The sequence below is a fragment of the Saimiri boliviensis genome, chromosome 9, assembly GCF_048565385.1.
Source record: "Saimiri boliviensis isolate mSaiBol1 chromosome 9, mSaiBol1.pri, whole genome shotgun sequence".
Lineage (NCBI taxonomy): Eukaryota > Metazoa > Chordata > Mammalia > Primates > Cebidae > Saimiri > Saimiri boliviensis.
Window position 1 is genome coordinate 88,400,262 of NC_133457.1, and position 23,991 is coordinate 88,424,252.

The window sequence follows — 23,991 nt, forward strand, 5'->3', positions numbered from 1 at the left end:
GTCTATTGTGTATAGTTTTGCTAGGAACGTCAGCATACAAGTATTCGTTAGAGTCCCTGCTTTATTATTATTATTATTTTTTATTCGTTAGAGTCCAATTCTTTTGCAAATATACCTAGATGTGGAACTGCTGCATCATATGGTAATTCTATGTTTACCTTTTTGAGGAATGGGTAAGCTTTTTTCCATAGCAGCTGGACCATTTTATATTCCCACCAGCAATGCACAAAAGTTCCCCAACTTCCAGCAATGCTAATGCTCTTTCTGGGCATTCCACAGTATATTGTCACCCCTTTGGATTTTTATCTGTCTATGAAGAGAACATTGGCATTGGATTGTAGTTTTAGATTGTAATTTTAAAAATTATGGAGAGCTTCTGTCTCATATGTTTAAAGGCCTTTTAAATCCCTATTTCTCTTGAGTGTAATGGCTTCTCTTATTAACAGTGTCAACTACATTAGGATTGTAATATTAAACATTAACATGCTTAGGAATTTCCGGGAATCTCAGTAAAATGCAAATTCTGATTTGGTATGTCTGGGATGTGCTTGGAGTCTGAGATTCTGCACTTAAACTTAGTGTCAAAGCTGTGAGTCTAAGAAATACATATGAGTAGCGTTTACGTTGTGAAATGTTTGCAGTAATTTAAAGAGGAAATTTGAAATAAAGCATCAAGTACAGTAACTATTCATTTTAAATAATCCAGATTTAGGATGCTATGCTCAAAATACCCTCTCTTTTGCAGGTGGCTTGGTGTGATAGGATCCTCATATGCAAATGATTTCACATATAATTTTCACGTGTGCAAAGGGATTTGAACTCTTGGAGAATACAATGTAAAAATTATGAGCTACCCAAAAGTGGGTTTAAGATTGAAATCAAGGATATAATAGTCCCATTCCTCAATTCCAGCAGCATATCATGAAGGGACTATGGATGTGCTGTTGTATATATGAATCCCTTACTGCCCTGGGCTTGGAGACTCATGCTAAGAGACAATTGCTGAAGATGGGTACAAAGGATTCACTTGAGGCCTCTCCATCACAGCCCACTGACTACCCTTACCCCATTTTAACAAACAACACAACATGTTTTGGAGAAAAGATGTTTAGAGTATTAGAAAATCAATAGAATTTGTGCTTTAAATGTTATACAAAAATCTCATTCAAGGAGTTAATGATATAAAAACAGAACACTCAAAGAACAAATCCACGAGGAAATTTTCAATGGATGGCATAACAATGAAAGCAGCAGCAGCAGCCAGAGATAATATGTATTAAGTGCTTTCTATATATTTGCACATTTAATCCTCACAACCATACTGTGAGGCAGGTTTCCCAAGCAGCATTCTACATGTAGCAAAGGATACAGCAGAAGAATCTTATATTATGCTTCATTATTCTCACATGTGAATAACATGTACGCACAAAAAAAGTTTAAACTTTATTCCCTTAATAGCATTTGGAAATAAATCATGAAAAACTAGCTTTTTAACTGGGGATATTGATTTGATACAATTTTATCTTTCAAATCAGTGAGAATTCCTGCAGAAATACATTTTAGAAAGGAAAACACCTTCAAATTTTAGGAAATTTTTAAATTACTTTTTAAGTTTTGTTTTCAAAATATTAAAGATGCTGGGATTTAAAATAATCTCAATAGTGCATCTTATCTGAATGTTCCTCACTTTGGTTTTATAAACCTCAGAGCAAGAAAAAATAAATCAAGAGGAAAAATCAAAATTTCCCAATAAAAAGAAAGTCAGTGAGGTGTGAATGTTCTGTCTTATCCAGCTTGTAAGTGGTGACAAAAAAAAAAAAAAGGAAAAAATATAATACCCTTGACACTGACAAGAGATAAAGCAACAAAATAAAAGCCAGCGGGTGTTCAGTGAAATGTCCTTCTGATAAGCCTAGCTCACACCGTTGGTTTTACCCTCTAGATAGCTTCCCCACAGGGACAATGCACCATCTGCAAAGGAAATAGCAGTAACTTTCCGGGCTTAGGTTAAAACCCTGCGATTTTCAGGTTAAGGCAGAAGATGAAAACTACTTCGCAGAATACATTTAAACATGGGCAAAACAGTTATAAACAAAATAAAACAGGAACATATAAGAAACAAAGCTTGACCTAATGCAGTAATTTAATAGCTGAGAAAATAACAGAAATTTCTATGGCACATAAAGTCACTGACTCCCAACACTGATCCCTCCTCTAAGGCAATGGCTGAGTGCAAACTTACTGGAAGTTTTGGTTCATAACCACAAATTGAGAAAGAAACAACTTGAGTGGGTATCCTGGTAGTTTCCCTTGTCTGAGTAATACCAAAGATGCTTCTCACTGAGCAAAATAGGTGACAATAATTACTTTGAATTTAGGGATGAACCCAACCACTGCTTCAGAATGAATTGAGGAAGCTAATAGAGCCTGACCATGTGCCCCTCCACACCTACACACCTATACACACACACACACACACACACACACACACACATATGCATGCACGCTGATGCAAACCTAGTACAGGACATTTAACAAAGTGTGAGAGAAAATAGACCTGAAATTTGAGAAAGAATGCAAATGACATCAGTATTCCCTTCAGCCTCCCTTCTCAAGAGAATCAGAAAGAACGTGAAATATTCAACTCTCAAACCAAAGCCTGTAAAAAGAAACATTCTGATCTCAGATAAAGAAAGTCAAGAAGTCACCAATATTTTTAAAGACAAGATAGAATGTTTGAAAAGAGGCATACAAGCAAGATCAAAAAAAGACCGAAACAACTATGCAAAATAGCCTTAAGGAAAACACTTTTTCAAGCATCTAGGCACCAAAAGCAAATAATTCATTGCAATGAAAAGAACAGGTTCTCCTTAGACTTCTGCACAGCACTATTTAGTGCTAGAAGCCCATGGAGAAATGGCTATAAATATGACCCCCAAAATGTATATTGTGCTAAAGTATTCATTTTTAAGGGAAATGATTGACATTGGCCAACATGGGAGAACTCATAAAATACATACACCTCTGAATCCTTTCTAAAAATATTTTTTAAAAAATAGACCTTGATGATAAAATAGAACCATTTAGGAGAAGAAGCAAACTAAATAAGAATACAAAGCCATGGTAAATGGAGGAATGAAAACACTGATCTTTTTATTTAAATATAGTGCTAGTACTAATGAAATACAGAAATCATGGTTCTAGGACACCATGAGTGTTTTAGAGATGCTCAATGTAAAATTAGTGACATAAGTGACAAACATCCAGACAGAGGCGGAGAGGGAGGGACACACTAGGGGGGTGAATGTTCTCATGCTTCATAGAGTGGCAACCAGTATAAAAACAAAAATTTTAAGGCTTCATGTTAATAGTATTTGTATAATTATTTTTATTTAACTATTTTATATACTTTTATCTATATTGATAATTGCATATATATTTAGAATAATGTTAAACCATTGACATGATGGTTATTTCTGAGTGGTAGACTTTGGGGTAATTTTTTTAAAACTTTGATTTTGTTATATTTTCACTATTTGACACACATACAAACACAAATGTATGTGGGTGGTACAAAAACAATGTCATGCTTTAAAAAATACAGAGAGCAAATATGAAAAGCTGTTAATAGTGGTTAATCATTATTTAAAATGAATTTTTACATTGAAAATATCTTTCCGGTTTCTTCTGCCTCTATTCATCACTTCTAAATATGGTAATTTTCTACTAAATTCAATATGGTGATTTTCTCTTATATTTTCCTTTCTATTATTTTCCAACAGTGTTTATATATGGATATACATTTGCATCTTCTAAGTCATTAGTTCTATGAACTATCGTGGTATTAATGTTACAGATCAGGAAACAGATTTTCCCAAGTACACCTTATATGGAGGAGGTAAAATCAGAATCCAGATCCATTCCATACTAGTGCCTATGGTATTTATACCATAAATTTTAGAAACAATTTATTTTCTCACTCTGGTTTTTAAAACTAATCCATGCAGAACTGTAATGTCTTTGAAGCCTACTGGAAATCAACTTCTTGAAATAAATGAAAATTGTTATTGCTCCTAAAAAACAATATTCCAAAGAAGCTTTGAAAAATTCAAATATAAGGGAATACATAAAAGGTAGTTCTTTACATCAGTTCAACCAGTGGGGTTACGTTTTCTACTTATGAAATTTCTCAGGCTGGATGCTTTGAAGTGGCAAAGCAGGACTATTAGTGTCCATCTAAATTATTCACCAAATTGGCAATAGATTCTGCACCATAAAAGTTTAGAAATGAATTACTGTTGCCAAATGATGTATATGTAAAATATAGCCTCTCCTTTAAATAAGTAAAATTATCAATCAGAAATGAGTTTAAAAAGCAATTCATTCTTGCCAGTTTCAACTTTGAGACCTTTAGACTTAAGTCCATCAGAGCCAAAAGGAAGTTATTGATGGTTAATATCAACAAAATGAAAAGCCAAGTCATAAAATGAGAGATACATACATGCAAGATCTGGTGGACCAAAAGTCTTTAAACATAGATTTGGTTATTTGTCAACTTCCTTGTTAGAATTTAGTTCATCCAACTTTAATTATGATTATTTCCAAAAAGTAGAATCTAAGACAATTTTTTTCTCACGCATTTGACAGTATTTGTTGTTCATTGTCGTCTTTTAAACTTATGATTACATCAGTCTATATTTGGGGAATTGTTACATTTTAATTGTCACTGCTTTACTTGTACTTGCTCTCCTTTGTGTCAGCAATGAGTACAGCCACTGAAAACAGGAAAGTCATACATGTGCTGCATATTCCTCACCAGATGTTTTGCACTCAGAGAGAGCACAAACACCAGCAATGGGAGAGCAGTCATGTACTGATTGCATGAATGCATTGTTGGTCATTTCAGCAACTACATTTAATTTAGCAGGGACTTTGATATTTTCGTTTCTCTAATCAACAGCTGTCACCTCAAGTTTGAGACAAGTGAAAGGCACTACACTTCTGATGTCTGATAAATTTGGTGTGAGGGCATTTTCTTAGCATTTCCAACAAACTCCAACACTGGAAAAAAAATAGGAGAAACAATTTTGAAAATTGGTTTGCAGTTTAGTTTTCTAATGTGGGTATACTCAAGGTCAGTTGGTAAAATACTCTTCTTCAGCAGGAATTACTGTTGTTTCAGCTTTAATAGCACAGCACTGAGAAACATCTTATCAGAAGTGATGCTGAATGAGTGAAATAGAGACAACTATTTATGGTTTAGGCAGTGGTTGGAATGACTCTCCCTATCCACTGCCCCTCCTGTATACTGGTCACCATAATAAAGCTCCTTATTACCAACTTGGTTTTTCTTTCTACCTTTTGTATCTTGCTACGATACTGCTGGATTAAGAAAACATACTGCAATATCTGCATTAAAACAGCAATAATATTCCCTTAGTCTAATCCTCCGGTTCACTCCTCTCAAGGCACAAAACATGTGCTCTCTGTTCACCTAGTAACTCTACTTACCAATACAAAAATGATCTTTCCAAATAAACATATTCTTAGTTAGCTATTGACCTTTTTCCTTAGACAAAATTCTTAAAAGGTCCAGCATTGCTTCCCCCCACCATATATCTAAACTCTTTTTTTTTTTTTTTGCCCCAAACACTGCTTGATCAAGGTCTTTGAAGGAAAATACTGTAAGCCATGAGGCACCTAAGTGACACTATGCATAATACTAAAAGAAAAAAAAAAAGTTCGAAAGGATGACACAAATGTACATATCAAACTGTTCTTAGTCATTATTCCTTAGAAATCTTTCCCTCCCCACTTCCTCCTTTCTTCAGAGCCTGTGTAGGTGGAATGTGCTGCTTGATAAATGCAGTCTAATTATATAACCTCACTTCTTCTTTTACAAGACGTTATACCAGGGTTACCTTAGTTTGTCCCTATTATGTAACTGGATTGTAGGATGCTACAGCCCATACACCTACATAAATATTAATTTTATTTCTGTCTTGGTGGATTCCAAGAGATTCAAGCTTTAATTTTAAATACTTTTAAGGACAACTTTGTTTTGGAAGACAAGACTCTCTACCTTGCCTCTCTTCTCTACTAATGAAACATTTTATAAATCAAGCCCTTTTGTGCCTCACCTATTATATATGTGCTTACTTCTTAGAGGAGCCACTGCAGAAATTTCTCTAATTAAGATCAAAAGACTCGGAAAGTAATAACAATGAGAGAAACAAAAGCCATGAATTTAAAGTAATATAAATGATTTTCCATAAAATAAATTTAACCTGGTTTTAAAATTTTCATTAATTCTAAAACATGGATCCTTAATTCTATCAGGAATTAAAATAAGACAATGGGATTTTGAGATTCTACTGGAGAGAGGTAGAAATACTTCCTCTTCATGGGAATGGAGACAGCCAACAACTTCAGTCATATAACCTACTATTGAATACCTTAAATTCTCACATTACAAAATCAACAAAAGAAGATGAGGTTTGACTAAACTGCCAGAAGAAAGACTGAAGGAAGCCAAAATGTAATCATCCTCATCTCTTTTATTCCTATATTTCTTATAGGCAAACCAAAAGCATCTAAGGGAATGATGTCTACCACGGTCAGTGAAACACGGTAGACAAAAATTTTTAAATAGCAAACAAAAGACAATGGTACAGCCAACAACACACAGCCATGGCTGAAGAATGTTCAGTATTTTCAGCCTGAGTTTATGTACAACAATGAATTCTACTAAGCAGCACGGGGGTTGGTAACCGCTGTGGATAATTTCTTCCATACTTGCGTAGGTTTGTTTTGCTCTATCAGCAAAAGGGGTACAGGATGGGATTAAGGGCAATTATGTAACAGTAGCTGTATAATTTTTTAAATGCTACTATACTACTGAGGCATTTAATCAAAAGTCAGATTATTTCAAACCCTATTGACAGAAATAAGCAAGAATCTTCTATTACTTTTTGAAAGTAATTACTTTCAAAAACTAGAAAAGGAAACACTGGATTTAAAGCACAGACATCAGGATAAACACACACTAAAGAATAAATTTCAAAGAATGAAAACTTAAGATCTTAAATCTTAAGAATTCTCATCACTGGGTTTTCTTTGAAGAATTTGATTTCTATTTTTTCAGATTAATCAGTATATTGACTGATTAATCAATTTATTTATCTATCAATCTAAGCACATTTAGTTTTTCCGCATTAACTGAAGATGCTGGAACATATGCGAAAATATCTGTTCAACATTTCCCAAACCTTGTCCAGTATCAATCATCTCAGAGGTTTGCATTCCCATTTATTACATGCCTCTGTTACATAACAATCAGCATCAAACTTCATTTGAATCTAAGTCAGCTAGCTCTGTTTCCTTCCCTTGAATTTTCCAAATTTCTGAAGAAAGTATTTTTGAACCAAAAAGAAAGTCTTTAAGGAAGAAAATAAATACACTCTGTACAAAGCAAGTTGAAGGGCAGGGTGTGGGGGAGAAACATTGAACGTCAGTGTAATGTGATTACAAAAGTGATGACAAGAGAAGTTTTTGCACACACAGGTACTCTTAGCACAAGTGTGCGCATCTGGATCACAGTGCTATGCAGTATCTCCAGGACATTATTTTTATTAAGAAGGAATGCTTTTTGGTAGAGATTGTTTGGTAAATATTCTGGCCACAAATACTAAAGAGTATTATTTTTAATTTAACCCCGGGCTAACCCAAAATACAGGTGAATTTTACCACTGATCTGGTACCAAGGAAAGTGTCCTTTTCAGCTTGAATCTGCAATCTGCTGATCATAATATCCACAAATTGTAAAGCTCAGTAGAATTAAATATAATTAGCTGAGTTTTTTTTAAAGGAAAAGATCTACATTTCACAAATAAAGATTGTTTATTATTTATACCTCAGAGCTTACTAATTTTGAAAGTTTATTTTGCCATATGCCTGAAAAAGCATTCAGAAGAAGTCAAAATATAACATTAAAATTAAGTGAACATTCCTGTATCTTACTGTGCTGTTGTAATAAAAGCCAGAATCCTGTCTTTGTATCCCCTGGATAGAGACACAAAACTTATGTTTCAATTTTGACCAAATGATAAAAATAGTAAGCAACAAAATCATTTTCAAAAAAAAATTAGGAGTAAGACAATCAGTTTTATTATTTCACGACTCCATTTTATGAGTTAGGTAGTTATACTTGGTTTTTAAAGCTCTGAGTTATAAGAAAATACAGTATATAAGTAAAAATAGCAGATCTGCCCTTTAAACTCCTTTGACATACATTATCTCATTTAACTTAATTCTCAACAAAATCCCTTGCAATAGTAACTAATATTCCAATTTTGCATATGAGAATATAAAGAATCAAGTAAAAGATCTTCATAAATTCTCAGGATTGATAAGTGGCCAAGCCAGGCAGAGGGAGGGGATAAATTCATTTTCTCTGAAACAAAGTTGATGTCCCTTCTTCCAAGACTGCCTCAACACATACAGGTGCACTGAAAATTTTGAAGCAGTGCCTTTAAAAATATATCTCAAATGTCTGAGTTTAATCTCATTTTGTATCTGTGAAGTTTTCTCTATTTTTTCAAGGCACTGAGAAGTTAAAAAAAAATACACAGAGAAAATGACAGAAAATAACATTGTAACATGTATTTCAGGCTGGGTAAAGCCAGATTCTGAGACAGGGATTAGGATGCCTGTGATTTCTTGAAAGTGACTCTCAGGAACAGGAGAGGGAGGGAAGCAGAAAGGCAATGGGGCAGAGTTGAGCAAAGATGTGGCCTCAGTTGGAGTCCGTCCTGAGTGCGGACCCAAAGGAGCTCTGGAGCATGGATTGTACCACAGAGATGTCCATCTTGAGGCAAAGTGGTTGGGATGCTGGCACTGTGTCAGACAGGCTACCCCTCAGAAGGCAGTGGGTGGGATGCGACCTGTAAGTTAGGAACAGTTCTCCATAGGACTCAGTTGTGGGCTCATAAAAGCGAACAGTAGCAGCAGCCAGAGAATCGTCAGCCCAAGGGGATCGGCAAGAGCCAACATCAACCCTTAAGGCACGGTTATCGCTTGCTAAGTATTGACAAGTTACCATTCCTCCACCAGTAGAGGATATCACTGAAGCATTTCTTTTTGGCAGTGTAAACAGGTCACGTCTTGTATTTAAGGTACCAGTAGCAGCATACCTATCTGGCCCAGATGTACCCATTCTTAACAGGCAGATAAGATGATAGGTAGGGCGTCTGGACAGAAAGGCTATTTTAAAAGTCCAGTTCAGGAAATCTTCCTAAAAGGTGGCGGCTTTGATATGCAGTGGGTCCTACCATCTGTGGTAGATTAGTTTCATGAACAACCCAATTTATAGCCTCCATGTAGCCACATCATTTGCCCTATAACTTTGTAGCTCCCTCCTATTCTTGCTCTTGACTTGGCCACGGACTTTCTTTGAGCAATAGGATATTAGCTGACTTGACTCAAGAAGTAGTCATGCCTGAGCACTTCTGCTTTCTTTTTGCTGCTATGTGATTGCTATGAGATTATGACTGGACTAGCCTGAGTAAAAGCCAGAGCTAGCCTCTTGGAGGATGAGGTACCACATGGAGAAGAGCCCACTCTTCTCAGCTGAGAGCCCAGCCATGTAATTGCCCCTCCAAGACAAATGAAACCACAAAGCTAATACAGAACGGAATGTAGGCATGTGAATGAGCCATGATGGGATACGCTCAGATCAGCAGAATCAACAGTCATATTTTTAGAAAGTACAAGCGGTTGCATTAAGCCTAAAGTTCTGGGGTGGCTTGTTACCCAGCATTATTGTGTCAATGGTTAATAGATACGTAATTAAAAATTGCTGATACACAATGCCTTAGCACTGGTATTGACTGAAAGAGAACCCAAAGCCTTAACAGCAAGTTAACTTAGCATTCGACTACATAAAGTAAGGGACTCAAGAAGACAGGCATTCTTACTTAGACTCTAAGTAAGTATCCAGGTCAGTATGGTTATTTTTACAATAAAAATTAGTCCTCCACTCTAATCTAATGATTGATTCCCACAATGACACCTGTATGATTTCCTAAAGTGATGGTAAAAAAAAAAATTTTTTTTAAATGGCTCACAAAACACTAAACACTATTCCTGCTCTATTGGCAGCTGCTTTTATTGTTAAGTAACTGTTACTAGGTTAAAGAAAAGACTGATTTTGTTATTATTATGACTTAGCAAAGTTGATGGGAACTGGAGGCATGTATTTATGTTTCACAATTCTGAACACTAGAAATTACTGAAGTTTATATGCTGCAGAATAAAAATGAAAGAACAAGAATACACTAAGATATAAATTTGGGATGTATTTCGCTACCCATAATAGATGCCCGAAAATATTTTTTCAAAGCATAAATGAGAGAACAAAAATGTCTGTGAAAACTGTTTTTATATTTCATCCAAAGTTCCCTTCTAGCCAAAAATGTGCTCAGTTAGAAATGATCAGTGATATTATTTGGATATTAAATGGCTCCCCCACTGGTTGGCAAGTCTTAAATGGTACTTTACCAATCCCTTATGGAATGAAAGGCCCTGAATTAGACAATTCCAATGATAACGACTATCCCAGTACTTTCATGTGCCAGATTCAGGACTAAGTGTTTTTTTATGTGCATTTACTCATTTAATCCTCACAACTGCCCTAAGGAATAGACACTGCTACTCCCATTTTATGGATGAGAAGATTGATATTGTTCAAAATGATGCAGCTAATGACTGGTGTAATTGGTAAAGGTAGGATTAAATTCATGAGTACCTGCCACTAAAGCTGATGCCCTTAAACATTAGAATTATGTACAATATCAGACAAATGACAAGTATTTTCAGCATGGCCATTACCTGGATTTATGAGTAATTTCCTTTTGAGGTAAGAGCTAGACATCTAGATATCACTCTCAACATTTCCTAATTATCTCCCCAACACCCTAAAATGCATCTCCAACCATGCATGCTGGGAGATTATATGGGATTGCTACATTTTACCCAGGGCAGTAGGAGAAAAGCACCAAAATTCTTTAGAGTAAAACTTTGTATCTGTCCTTTGCTAAGGTGAAAATATCCTTTGTTACCAATAAATATTGACTTATACTACATTAATAAAGGATCAAAATAAAGCCTAAGAGGGAAATGTGTGTGTGTATCTATATATTGGTACTATAGATATTAACTCATTTATTCCCATTTAACAGATGACAAAACCAAGTCTTAGAGAGGTTAAGGAAGTTGTCCAGGGTTATTTGGGCAGTCAGTGGCAGAACAGAAACGTTACCTCTGTCTTGCATTAGGAATGCTTGTGTGCTACCCGAAATTCGTCTGTTGAAGCCCCTCATCCCTAATGTGATTATATTTAGAGGTGGGGCATTCGTGAAGTAATTAAGTTTAGATTAGGTCATCAGAGTGGGACCCTCCTGAGGGAGTTAAAGTCCTTCTAAAAAGAGGAAGACAAATCTCTTTCTCCCTCATACACAAACAAAAGGAAGGTCAGTTGAACACACAGCAAGAAGGCAGGTCCTCACCAGGAACTGAATCTGCTGGCTCTTTGACCTTACACTTCCCAGCCTCTGGAGTGGTGAGAGATACATGTCTGTTTAAGCCACTCCATCTATGGTATTTTGTTATAACAGCCTGTACTAAAAGAGAACTCAAATTTTGGGGAGCATAAAAATTCATAAAATAAAGCTGCATATTTATATATTTAAAATAGCAAGGTAGGCCCAGTGCAATGGCTCATACCTTTAATCACAGCACTTTGGGAAGCCAATGCCGGCAGATCACAAGGTCAGGAGTTTGAGACCATCCCAGCCAATATGGTGAAACCCCCTATCTACTAAAAATATAAAAATTATCCGGGTATGGTGGCATGCACCTGTAATCCCAGCTACTTGGGAGGCTGAGGCAGGAAAATCACTCTAACCCGGGAGGCAGAGGTTGCAGTGAGCTGAGATCGCACCACTGTACTCCAACCTGAATGACAGAGTGAAACTCCATTTCAAAAACAAAGGTGGGGTTGGGGGGGAAAGCCAGGTATACTCACACTCTTCCAGTGACTGAAGGCAATTCTAAATTCTATTCTTTTCTACTGAGTGTCATGCTCTAAACCAGGTGTCCCCAAACTTTTTACACAGGGGGCCAGTTCACTGTCCCTCAGACCGTTGGAGGGCTGCCACATACCGTGCTCCTCTCACTGACCACCAATGAAAGAGGTGCCCCTTCCTAAAGTGCAGGGAGGGGGGGAGTTAAATGTCCTCAGGGGGCCGCATGCGGCCCCCAGGCCATAGTTTGGGGATGCCTGCTCTAAACTATGACTCCCTGTTTCTCTTTCTTCATTGGGGTTCTCATAAAACAAAAACATCATGGATTATACAGTCCCACTACTCTATCCCCTAGTATTGGATATTTCCTTGTGTTAAGGGAAGGAAGACTGGGCACAATGGCTCATGCCTATAATCCTAGCACATTGGAGGCTGAGGCAGGTGGATTACCTGAGGTCAGGAATTCAAGACCAGCCTGACCAACATGGTGAAACCCCGTCTCTACTAAAACAAAAAATGAAAAAAAAATTGGCAAGGTGTGGTGGTGGGCTACTGTAGTCCCAGCTACTTGGGAGGCTGAGGCAGAAGGAGCAGGAAAACTGCTTGAACCTGGGAAGTGGAGGTTGCAGTAAACCGAGATCATGCCACTGCACTCCAGCCTGGGCAGCAGAGTCAGACTCTGTCTCAAAAAAACAAACAAAAAATAAAGGGAAGTTAAAATCCCCAGCTGCCATCAAGAAGAAAGCAGCTAAGAGTGCCCTGTTTGAAATGTCTGTGGAGCTACCCAGATGTCTAACACATAAAGACTTGTGTGATGGATTAGATCTCAACGCCCAGGTGACCAATACATGGAGACTTGTGAGTCTGATGGATTATATCTCAATGAGAATTAATGTCAATATTAAATAGAATGCTTATGCTCTTGGTTTAAGAAGAAAAGCAAGTTTTCTGTCTTCATTTGTCACAATTCAGCATTGTATTACATTTTTGTCCTTTTGATTGTTCTAGGATAACAAGTAACCAAATAGGCAAGACCCAGGAGATATCATGCACTCTACCCCATGGTCACTTTCAATAAATTAGGTGGGTTGGTTATTCTTGGGTTCCTAGACAAAAGTCTCCATGAACTTTCTAGTTACACTCTCCCTGATCCCCCTAGTCAACAATTAATGTCTCATGGAAAGATCATGTTCATTTCATGTTAAGGCTTCTCTTCATAAGGCTCAAGACCAACCACAAAGCTGGAATCTTACAGGAAGGAAAGGGGTTTGATAGCCTTAAGACATCTTTTCCTAAATAACTTAGTTAGACATCTCATTTTTTACCTTGCTTACATGGTTTTTAGCATTTAGAGGAGCTTAGCGAAGGGATAAGGGGGAGGCAGAGAGGTTCTTACCTGATGGCTACCATAGTAACATGTCAATATGCTCTCTAAGCATGGCAAATGTATCAAATTCTCTCTCTCCCTCCTCTTGATGTTTTTTTAGGTTCCTGAGAGTCCCCTATAAGAGGTTAAGTTCCCTAAACGTAGAGCCTGAGACAGGGATTCTTGTGCAAATGGTTTTTGAGGGAGAGCTCCCAGAAGAACCCTCTAAAAGATCAAGAGAAGCAGGAGCGGGCAGGAGGAGCTTGGCAAAAATGTTTCCGATTAAAATTTAGTGTCCACCTGATCCCTTGTAGAGCTCTGGGAGTATGGATTGCAACACAAAGGCTACCAGGTCTTGAGGTAGCCAGGCTTTCTTTTACACCTCTGCATTTTTCACTGACCCCGGGCAGTCTCCAGATTGGCATAAGGCATAAATCACTAGGCATTCTGGGAAAGGGGTCTCCTGACATCCCAGGGCAGTTGGCCAGAGAATGGGGGCAGCTCTGAGTTTCTAGTAACTGGTACCTACAGCTGCTTGAGAAAGGATGCACCTCCCTTGGATATAGGAGTTACAGGCAGCATGAAAAACATCTGCTAACTTCGCTTCCACAACAAGAGCTCTTTTTTTTTTTTTTTTTTTTTAGGAGCTCTTTGGATGGGCATGCTGTGCTTCCCTCTAGCTCATTGCTTTTCCCTCTTTAGCTCTAGGCATAGATGATTCTAGCTTATCTAAGCTAGAATTTGCTCATCTCTCTTATAATAGCACCTTGGAGAGAATCTAAGAAGACTCTTCCTCACTGGCCACAAGCCATCTGCAAGAGGTCCTGTTAAGCCCTACTCACTGCACTAGAGGTGTAAGAGGGATCTCAGACAACATTTCTAGCTCTCCCTAAAGTCCTCCACAAGACCCAATCTCAGCTTTCTCATCCTCTCCAAGCCTCTCAGTCTTACTTTGTGGTTTTCATTAAGAAATGTAGTGGTAGGTCATGTGCAGTGGTTCATGCCTGTAATCCCAACACTTTGGGAGGCTGAGAGCGGGAGGATTGCTTGAGCCCAGGAGTTTGAGACCAGCCTGGACAGCATGGTAAGACCTTGCCTCTTTAAAAAAAGAAAAAAAATTGCTTGGTGCTATGGTGTGTGCTTGTAGTCCCAGCTGATAGGAAGGCTGAGGCTAGAAGATTGCTTGTGTTTATGAGTTTGAGGCTGCAGTGAGCTATGACGTCAATTCTACACCCTAGTCCGGGCAACACTGTCTCAAAAAGAAGAAAAAAGAAAAAGAAACGAATGAAAAGAAAAAGAATTTAGTAGCCATGATCTTTATTCCTTGGCCACTAGAATACAAGAAGAGTCCTATTTTCACATCCTGATTGATTTAGAATGTGTTCCTATGACATTCCTTTTTTAGGGAGAGAGAGCCTAAAAGTTACATGCTTATGTAACACTCCAAAGTTACTAGACTCAACTTCAGGAAAATCAATGTGATGACTGTGTGCCAAATAAGGTACCACATGATTCTCTGTGAGACATCCAAGTATTTCAAATGATTAGAAGAAAACTTATGATTGAGGAAATACAATGTACTAATTGTGAAAATTATTTTTAAAAATTGGCATATTTTGGATTTAAGCAACAGAACAATGGTAATCAAATGGGAACACAGTCTGAGATCTACTGGTGTGCCTGATTATGCTAGTAGACAATATATACTTGCTTTTAGTAGAGACTTTATTTATTGATTTATTTATTTTTTCAGACAGGGTCTCATCACATTACCCAGAATGGAGTGCAGTGGTATAATCTTGGATCACAGCATCCTCTGCCTCTGCAGCTCAAGCGATCCTCCCACCTCAGCCTCCCCAGTATCTGGGACCACAGGAGTGTGCCGCCACGCCTGGCTACTTCTTATATTCTTAGTAGAGTTAGGGTTTGCCATTTTGCCAGGCTGGTCTCTAAGTCCTGATATCAAGTGATCCACCCACCTCGGCCTCCCAAAGTGCTTTGATTAGAGGCACAAGCCACCATGCCCAGCTGGCAGAGGCTTTCAGTAACACCTCTGGATTCAGACTTCCCTACCACACCCTATTCCTATACACACAAATTATTTTACCATTTTATTGGATCTTTTCCAAAACAAATAAGAACATAATTAAATGGCCTTTGTTGTAACTGCCAACAACTAGAAACGAATGTCCTTCAAGTGAATGGGAACTGTAAGTATTCATCCAATAAAATATTACTCAGTAGTAAAAAAGAATGAATTACTGATACACGGATGAGTCTAAAAGGCATTACGCTACATGGAAAGTGCCAGACCCAAAAGGCTACATATTGTATAATTTCATTTATATTTTGGGTAAGAAAACAAATCTATGGTTGCCAGACACTGGAGAAAGGGGTTGATGACAAGAGAATGCACGCAAATGTTGCCAGTGACAATTGTTCTGTATCTTGACTTTGGTGATGACTTTTGTACAGAATTGTTGAAACTTGCACAGCTATAGACTTGTTTGGGTAAATTTTACTCTGTGCAAAGTATACTTAAATTTTAAAAACAGGAAAAAAAACACATAGCTTAACAATGTGCATATTAAGTCAAAAATAGCATTAATTGAAATTTTAAAAACAATGTATTTATTGGTAACAGTAAAATTATTGCCAATTTTAAATAGAATCCCAAATTCAAAGGATTTTCTCTTCAGAAGTAATTATTCTTAATCTATAATAAATTCATCTTCTTAATCAATGAATTCTAGTCTATGCAAATCAGATTTTTAAGGTCTAGCACTTTGCAGGGAAAAACTGAATTCGACTCATTTTTTCAAGTGTATGAAATTCATATACCAAACGTCTTCCTATCAGCTAAGCTTACCACTTCCAGAGTAAATGAAAACCCATGAATGAGACCAAATTAAGAGTAACTAATTCAGTAGTAAAGATTGTATAGCACTGACTCAGCCTGTTCTCCAGGAAGGCTCCACAATAAATCCTTAAATGGAGTCCAGGGATCAATGAAGAGAACTATAATCACTTTTTCTTTTATTTGTGGCATAATTCAGTCAATATATGGTTGGTACATTTTTAGGGAACAATGAGAAACCACCAAACAAAGAATAAGATGATTGCATATTACAAGAGTAAAGAATGTGCCACTTTTCTTAGGCTTCATGTACTCTTTATATATAATTCTTCTTTAAAAAAATCATGCCATGCACAATGAGAAATTTCTATATTTATAAAAACATGCAGAATGAGTGTAAACTTGAGTAAATCTAGGTAATTCATTGCATTCTAGCTAACAGCCTAAAAAGCATGCCTATTGCTTCATAAAATTATATATTAGAAACAACTTAAAAAAAACAAGTCTCATGAACATTCTGAATGATCTTTAAGTCTTATATCCCATTTATGAGTGGCATCACTATCTGTGCATCTGTGTGTGGTGGAGGGTATTCATCCAATACACCTCAAGCTACTTGGGAACAGTGTCTTTGTCCTTTATCTCTGTATCTCAGGCCCCTGGCAGAGGCATACATCATAGAAATTTTAAAACATGAAAAAAAAAATCAGTGAAAATTCAGGAAGGTTGGAATAGAAACCAACTGGCATGTTGACAGTGAGAGTTAACATTTATTGCCTACCAGGCATTGATCACTGTTCTCTCTATTCCACATATACTGACTTATCAAATTCTCACAACCACCTTTTGATGTAGGAACCATTACACTGGGAGGTGTAAAAAGAATAAATGATGTAGAACACACAGATAACAAATAACAAAGCTTAAATTCAAATGCCAGCAGTCTATCTTTGAAGTCAGTCATCCTAACTACTTTTTAAAATTATCTCGCTCATTACATGAGACTATAAAAATCACAGAGCAGGTAGATACAGATGCTATATTTTGATTTCTTATAAAATTATTATCATATAGGTAGATATGTAACACTATCCTATGTAATTTTCTTTTTCATTGTCTCTAATTTTGTAATGTGTTCAACAAGAAACAATTGTGTAAAAATCACTCCAGTACCTGCTTTTCCTAGAATTAGTTGATGAAACTACTCTAAACAGATGATATTTATCTTACCTATAAACTGTATGACAGGTTAGCCTTTCTGGCCCAAATATTGAGCTAAAAATAGGAATTATGTTCTCCAGGTGAAGGTTGCTTTGGGGAATCATCCATCTAAACTTTACAACTTTCAGAGATCAATGGATAGCGAACACATGTAAAATGATCCCTTTAAATTGTGGGCTCAAAATTTAAAAAAATGGCTTGATTTACAGTTCTATGTACTCACACCCTTTTAGGAAACCATTTGTTCAGTAAGGCAAGATTCACAATGCTCCCAGAATAAAAACACAATCCTTCCATTAGCAACAGTAAATTCTTAAATGAAAAATATTATAATCAAATTGAGAGAAATTTACCCAGTTTAAGCAAGTCTTCTACTTATTAATCCATGGATTATTAATTTCCACATTAATCTTTTTACTAGGAGCTCAGCCAGAAGCAGGAAAGAGGGTCTTTATGGACACTTGACCTGAAGGATTTCTTTATATTGCACCAATGAAAAGGGTAGGGAGGAGAAGAACATCTGATAAGTTGACTGCATTCATGGCCTCCATTAATGGCCTCCTTACTTTTCTCTCTATCCTTTGCCTTATTACTCTGCCATTTCTCCCATCAAAAAAATTGAAGATTATTTCCCCATCCCCTTAAATCTGGGCCAGCATGTGGTTTCCTATAGCCAGCAGGATGCTGTCAAAATGACACTGTACCTGATCCAGTTTCGGCCTCAATATGCCTTCCATTCTTCCATTATCTTGGAGCCCTATCTCTGCCTTTTGAACAGGCCTGGGCTAGTCTATTGAGGATTAGAGATGACCAGGGTAGAGGACAGCTGAAGTGCCTCAAGCAAACAGCCAAAGACTCTCCAAACCAGAGTGGCTTAGCGGAATGGCTGACCATACACACATACATACAGCCAGGAAGAACCATACATACCCAGGAATAGCCAGGACCATACATAGCCAGGAATAACCACTCAGGATAGGCCAGCTTAAATGCTAACTCATAGAATTGGCACTAACTAAATGGTTGTTGAAGTGACTATATTTGGGATGGTTTGTTACACAACAATAGTTAACGGATACAGTCTCTATTGCAGGAAATACACTCATGTGTCACTTAATGAGGGGGATAACTTCTGAGAAATGTGTCCTTAGGTGACTTCATTGTGCAAACATCACAGAGTGCACTTACATAAATCTAGATGGCGTCGCCTGCATATATGGTATAGTCACCTGCATATATGGCGACTCAGCATATATGGTATAGCCCATTGCTCTTATGCTACAAACTGTACAGTATGTTACTGTACTGAATACTCTAGGCAACAGTAAAACAATGGAAAGTATTTATATATGTAAACATAGAAAAGGTACAGTAAAAATACAGTATTAAAATCTTATGAGACCACCATCATATATGCAAATTGTTGATTGAAATATCATTATGAGGATGACTATATAGATAAAAATACCCAGAATATTTTAAAATATATTGGCCTTTTGAAAATCAACTACTTATTAAATATTTATACCCCATAGAAGAAATTAAACTGTTATTTAACATAAAATATAATTGTATAAAGCTTGATTTATTTTCCTTGATTTTTTTTTATACATTACTGGCCAGCTGGATGTCTTTAATAATGCAAAGCTTTATTAGAAGGATATTAATGGTAAAAATCCTTAGAATCTGTATGGACTCAGGAATTACAAGCATATGATATATAAATTTGTCTTGACATTTTATATCATACCTTTTAACTGCTAAGCTGAAGGACAGCTATTACACTCTTCAACAATCTTAAATAAGGATTAGGGCAATGACATTGTTATTGAATTTATCTCATTTTGTTTTGTTTCTGAGCAGTGATTCACAATCAGAACATTTTCTATTTCCATACAGTATTCGTATCTATGCAGTTATGTATATGTATATAGAGAGCTTCTCACAACAATATTTATCCTTACTATCTCCGATATTAATGTTTTCTAGTATATACTGTTATGTTTTACTGCACCATTCTTTTTTTAAAATGCTGATGTCCAACCAATAAAATGATATCATAACCTACACATGGATCAAGACCACTAGTTTAAAAAACATTGGAGTTAGTTTTCATATGCAGTGAATCATGGTCATTGGAAAATGTTTTGATAATAAAGTACATGCCTAAGGGTTGAGCTGTTCTTTGCTCAGTGTTAAGACTTTTTTCTCCATTGCAAGTGGCCACAGGTAGTTTTTCCAATATAGTAATGACAGCGATTAACAAGTGCCTGGTACTTTTCAGATTACAAAGCATTTTTCATACATATTACCTCAAACCTCCATTGGGTTAATTGGCAAAGGAAATACAATATTGTGCAATTAAGTTCAATTCTAGGTAGATCTGTAATTTTATTATTGAAGATAAAGTGAACCTTCAGCAACTAAGATATATGACACCATTTTCCCATGTCCTGGTAATTTAGTTAGTTTATATGTGTGATATGCAGAGATCTTCTGGAAGAGGCATACATTATTTTTAAAAGTGCCTCATAGTGGTATAAAGTAATTCAACCTAATAAGTCAACCATATTAGGTTGGACCATAGTCAAACCAAGTTACAAAGTCAAAGATTGGTAGCCTGTTTATTACATAAGCCTGTATATAAGATGATACTTTTTTTTCTTGATTAAGCACTCCTCAAGAAAGAGTGATTTTACAGTCAAGTCCTAACAAAGTTACTCATGTTACCAATGTCTTTATAATTATCTTATTTTGAACAACAGAACAATGTTTGGGGAAGATACATTAGCCCAAAATTACCTCTATTAATCCTAGTTGGGATACTTCTAGAGGTTTACTTAAATGAAACAAATTTATCAGGAAATTAAACAAAAATGATGACAGACTTAGTAATTATTCCCAGGTGGGTACAACCTAAAAATTGCAAGTGTTGTATACAATTTAAAGAGGTTTGCAGTACCTCAAACAATATAAATATAAGTGAAAAATGTGTTCTGGAAAAGCCTACTAGATGATGTCAAAAGGTGCTTCAGTGGTCACAAAGGCATTATGTCCAAGAGTCATGTGAAGATTTAGCAGGGAGAAAAAGCTTCTATGAAATGTGTATAATATAGCACTATTCATAATAAACATATTATTTAGTATAAATGTTTTAAATATATGTGTGAATAGCAAAGTCCTGGAATCAATTTAGGTGCCCATCAAGGGTGGATTTGATTTAAAAAGTGTGGTATATGTATACCATGGGATGCTACATAGCCATAACAAGAAACGAAACCATGTCCTTTGCAGCAACATAGATGCAGCTGGAGGCCATTATCTTGGGCAAATTAATGCAGGAACAGAAAACCAAATACTGCATGTTCTCACTTATAAGTGGGAACTAAATATTGGGTACTGGTGGATACAAAGATAGCAACAATAGACCCTGGGGGAAACTAGAGGGGAGAGGGAGAAAGGGGAGCAGGAATTGAAAAACTCAGATGCCATGCCCAGTTCTTGAGTGATGGAATCATTCGTACCCCAAACCACATCATCAGGTAACATTCCCAGGTAACAAACCTGCACATGTACCCCCTGTATCTAAAATAAATGTTGAAATAAATAGATATGTGAAGCAGAAACTGCTAGATGTCAACTCAATATTCATCCTCTCCTCTGAATAAAACTGTAAATTCATGTAGACCAGCAATGCATTTAGCCTTAAGCAATAAATCACAGTTTGTCTAAACTGGTGATTCTCAGTCCCAATGGCAAACTAAAGTCATCTGAGCATAAATATGGCAGTCTCATATTGGTATGTGAGTAGGTCAATGGATCAGAAGAGTCCAGAGATAGATTGACATATATAAAATCACTTAATTTTTTATAAGGATGCCAATAGACTAGCAAAAGGAAATTTTCTAAGTAAATAGTGCTAGAGCAACTGGACATCCACGAGGAAAAATAAAATGAAATAAAATTTGACCACCAATTCCTATCAGGTATCGGCTAAGGGATGGTCTTAGGGAAGTCAATACCTCTAATTTACAGCCTGGTGAGTGGGCCAAGAGTTTTTGTCATTTCAGTAGAGCACTCTGCATACAATATCAACAGGCTAATGCCAGTAAGAATATTCTGAAATGGTTAGGTTTGAGGGCTATGAGAAAATTCATAGTATTTGCTATAGGAGACCACATTATTTTTAATCCAAACTGCAATACTTCAGAGAGTGACAATGGACATTATTAAGAATTATACTGACAAAACAGGCATAAAAAGGGACTGTCCCAGAAAAACCTGAACATGTGGTCACCTAAATATAAGTGAGGCAAAACAAAGCTATAATGGCACCATAGAAACTGTTTTAACTCAAGCCTATTGAACTGATGCTAATTATAGCCATGAGAGGAAGACATGGCACAGCTAAAGGTTGTTTCCTCCACATCTCTGTCAAATAGTAAGTGGTCTGGCTAGCTGAATTCTGCACTCAGTGCTCAATTCAGCAGAGGTGAGTAAGGCACAGCAGATGGGTTAACCAAGTGAGAATTCAATTTGCCCTGGTGAGCTAATGAGATTTTTATTAAAAACAATCTTAGAAATGGTGTGGTCCAGCTGCACTGCTTATGCACGAAACAGCTATTTAATAAAATGGAAATTTTCATCAAAATGCATTCTAATTTATTCAAATGTTATATGAGATCACTGTATTAGAATTAGCCACTACCAATTTATATGACCTACTTTTCATCTTTTTTTCTTTCATTCCAGCTTTCTGCAGGGATAAGAGAAAAGTGAAGTATGAAGTTTCCTTGGTGTTAGTAACCCTAAGAAGCTCCAACACTGGATTCGCTGACATTTAGGCATAGTTTTCAAGGGAAGTAAGTTCATATCTGAGAGATTCTGGTGGTTATTCACTACAGTCTAGAAAAGCCATGCTGTCTTTACACACAGAGACTAGCAGGTGTCTGATGCTAACCAGTGACCACTGGGAGTCAAGCTTCACCAAGGACTTTCCCTGCTTGTTTGGACAGCTGAATCTGGACGCTGCCAAGTTGTATATCCTCCTTGCCCCGATTTTCTTTGTTTCCTATCCAGTCCATGATAGATGTACAACTCTAACCTCACTCCTTCATCACTCTCATGTCCTACTGCCTATCTTTCATGCATCAAATTTGTAAAGATCTCCTTGAAGCCATCAAGTACTAACATCACCCAGGCGCTTCAGGGCTTCCTACCTTTTCAAAGAGCTTGCAGAGGGCAGCTGTCAGTATTGACCCACCAATAAGAAAATACTCACACCCAGTTTCCTAAGTCCAAGGCAATAATTATCTTTCATCCATGGGCATTCTTAATTCCACTGGTCTTTACAGCAGCAAACAAAGTGATGTCACCACAAACTTCACCATTAAAATGTCTGTTCCAATTCCGAAGTCTTTAGAAGGAGAGTGACCTTGGAATGTGTTTCACTCACAACTATGTAATCTGAGTTGTTGCAAAATTCCCTTTTCTATTATCTTAACCATAGAAGATGCCTCCTAGAAGGGCCACATTCCCTCTAATAACCAGCTGGAAGAAAATACAGGAACCACTTTTAACACCATATACAGTTTCTTTATAATCTAACCCTCATCCAGTCATGCCTCAGCTGTAGTCACTCCTTAACAGTTCATTCATTCTGGAAGCTCTGGCAGATCTTCGTGCTTTTGACCATGTTGTCTCCCCTACTTTGAATGACCTCTCCTGCTCTTATCCACCTGGCAAACTCCTTTCTGTGCACCAAACCTCAGATCCAAGGCTATCCTCCTTACTCTTCCAAGCAGATATAAAGCTTTTCTCCTTGAGGACTGTACTGTGCTTGGCCTAACCATCATCGGTGCTATTGTTTAAATGTGTTCCCACAAAATTCCTATGTTGAAACTTAATCCCCAACATGACAGTATTATGAGGTAGGGCCTTTGGGAGGTGATTAAGTCATGAGGACATCCCCCCATGAATGATGTTAGTATCCTTACAAAACTTGCTTGAGAGAGGCTGCTCGTCTCTTTGCACTTTTGACAAGGGCAGACACAGTTCAAAAGCAGCCATCTATGAAGAACAGGCCCTTACTAGACACCAAATCTGCTGGTCCCCTAGATCTTAGACTTTCCAGCTTCCAAAACTGTGAGCAATAAATTCCTAATGTTTATAAATTATGCAATCTAAGGTATTGTGGTAATAGTAGCCTGAACAGACTAAGACAATTAGAGCACATATCTTACGTCTCCTATGTTTTTTTGTTTGTATCACTTTTGTAAATTCTGTGAATAAAAGGAACTATGTCTTTTCATCTCTCAATCCACAGCAGCTAGCAAAGTCCCTGGCATATTGTTGGGAGTTCAATAAATATTTGTGGACTGACAGCCTCAAAGTAAGATGAAATGTATCATGGCTCTTGCCCCCTGACCTAGCAGCCAGCAATGTCCCTGTTATATTGTTGGGGCTTA

The 23,991-nt window shown here is 37.0% G+C and overlaps 1 protein-coding gene and 1 long non-coding RNA gene across 3 annotated transcripts in view; both read right to left on the bottom strand.

The window, feature by feature from the left end:
* The window catches only part of PLCB1 (phospholipase C beta 1), a 724,287-nt gene that overhangs the window by 587,932 nt on the left and 112,364 nt on the right, over nucleotides 1-23,991 (bottom strand). The window lies entirely within an intron of this gene.
* LOC141585683 (uncharacterized) overlaps nucleotides 1-23,991 on the bottom strand; it is a 118,742-nt gene continuing 94,751 nt past the window's right edge. The window contains exon 2 of the long non-coding RNA XR_012519303.1: nucleotides 1-23,991. This exon is cut by the window's right edge and continues 77,173 nt beyond it. This is a non-coding gene — a long non-coding RNA (uncharacterized LOC141585683).